Below are 2,553 nucleotides of genomic sequence, written 5' to 3'. Positions count from 1 at the left end.
GAAATCGATCAAATATGTGTAGGTGGGACTAGGCCCCGTGCCTAAAGCAAACAAGCTACCTCACTCCTGAGATGAGCATCCTGTCTGGTCAAGGTCAGCTATTAGCTGCTAGACGACCTAGTGTCACATGTTACTAACTTCACCAAAGTGTAAATAAAGGACCGTTTTTGTTGTGGGGAATAAATAAATAAATATATATGTGTATACACAAGAGAGTTAAGATATACAGCTTTCTGTTAGTTCATCAAGAATAAAAGTTTGGCCAAGTAGCTCAATGGATTAAAACACCTGCAAAGGGGCTGGTGAGATGGCTCAGTGGTCGAAAGCACCTACTTACAACAAGCTTAGCAAAGCACAGGGACCGCAGTTCAATCCCCCAGCACCACATGCCAGCCAGCTCCACCCCCTGGTGGGCTGAGCTGGCCACACACACACACACACACACACACACACACAAATAAATAAATAAATAAATAAATAAATAAATAAATGTTTAAAAAAAAACACCTGCAAACAAGCACAGGGGCCGGGGGTTTCATCCCCGGGCCTGCCATGCCAGCCCTGTTCCTGAGGCAGCAATTGACACTGGGCATGGTGGCATGCGCCTCTAATCCTAGCTCTTGGGAGGCTGTAAACAAGTGGATCACTATCAGTCCGATCTAGTAGTGAGACCTTGAACACCCAGTAGACCTTCCCTAAAATACAAAAAAAAGAAAAAGAATAAAACTTTATACCATTATTGTTTAGACAAGATATCATGTCTGCATCTTGTCCTCTGAATAACTACTACAAAGACAGCAATATGCATTGTATTAATTATTGTAACCACCCTACTATCCTGTTTTGAAACTGTTTCATTGATATTTTATCTTTTTTCTCATTAAAATGAATAAATAAATAAAAGCACAAGTTGGACAAGGTAGAGCACATCTGTTATCTCAGCATTTGGGAGGATTGCTGTGAGTTCAAGGCCAGCCTAGTCTATGTAGCAAAAACAAACAAAAATTTTTTAAAAATCATTCGTACTAAGAAAAAAAGTACAAGGAGATATCTAAAACCCAATGTAAAAAGGAAAAATGGTAACTTGAATAGCATCAAGTTTTGGCAATGAGTTTGGGACACAAACACCTGACCAGAGGGGGGGGTGGACTGGTGCAGACTCAACAGAATGTAAGGCCGGGCGTGATGGCACACAGGGCCAGCACTCAGGAAGCTGAGACAAGAGGATCATTGAGGGTTTGAGAGCAGCCTGGGTTATACAGTGAGCTCAAGGCCAGCCTGAACTGCATAGCGAGATTCTGTCTCAAAAAGACAAAAAATAAAATAAAATAAAAAGAATGTGAAACTTGAATACACAAAATATGTTGAAGTCCAAAGAAGACACACACAAAGATACTCTTTTTTTTTTTTTTTTTTGTGGAACCAGGGATTGAACTCAGGCCCTTGCGCTTGCCAGGGAAGTGCTTACTCTACTGAGCCATCTCCCCGGCCCCTCACTCTTTTCTTTTTGAGACAGGGTCTTTCTACTCGGTTCAGGCTGGCCCTGTGCTCACTTTTGTAGCCCCCAGGCTGGTCTCAAGCTAGCAGAAATCCTTCTGGCTGAACCTCCTGAGCGCTGGGATTACAGTTGTGCACCACCACTCCTGCTTCCAGGAGCACAGTGGGCACCCAACTAGTGTGCCTGGACATCCAGGACCGAGACTGCATGGCATGTGGGCCCAGGGATGGAACTCAGGCACTAGTGCTTGCCAGGTAGGTACTTCTGCCTCTGAACTATCGCTCCAGCCCTGACATACAAAGATACTTATTGAAGAATTGCTTGTGGCTGCAGGAAGCCAGAAGTCAGAGGCAGTCTAATTCTTTTGTCATTGGGATAACAAAAAAACATCTAGGGAACCACAGAATAAAATATCTTACAGTAGTTAGGAACAATGGACTAAGTCATGGAGATTAAAGGAAGTTTTATTTTCTGTTTTTTGAGACAGGGTCTCACTATGTAGTCCAGGCTGGCCTCAAACTCCTGCCTCAGCCTCCTAAGTACTGGGACTATAGAGAAGTGTGTGCCATTATGCCTGGGTGCTTTTTTTGTTCTTTAATCTTTTATTTATTTGGTACAGGGTCTTGCTATGTAGCTGACTCGTAGTGACTCTCTTGTCTCAGCCTTCCCAGCACTGGGAAAACAGGCATGCGGCACTATGCCTGGTTTTGGTGGTTGGCTCAGCCCTGGGCTGGCATGGCATGCCATACCAGGGACTGAACCTGGGTCCTTGCACTTGCCAGGCAGGCGCTTAGACTATGGAGCTATCTCCCCAGCCCATTCCTGGCTGTTTTTTTTTTTTTTTTAATGACAGATGTTACAGCATACCTGTATGCTAATGGAAGCAAGTTCATAGAAAGAAAAGTAGATAATACAGAAGAAAGTGGATACAGTAGGAAAACTGGTCCTTGGGTAGGCAAGAACAAAATGTGTATGGAAGGGTCAGCCTCAGTGGGAGAAAGGAAAACTCAATGTAACAAGATGGAAAAAAAATTTAAAAATAAATAAATAAATAA

Source organism: Octodon degus, unplaced genomic scaffold, assembly GCF_000260255.1.
Source record: "Octodon degus isolate 3935 unplaced genomic scaffold, OctDeg1.0 scaffold00287, whole genome shotgun sequence".
NCBI lineage: Eukaryota > Metazoa > Chordata > Mammalia > Rodentia > Octodontidae > Octodon > Octodon degus.
Note: the sequence above shows the minus strand (reverse complement) of the source record.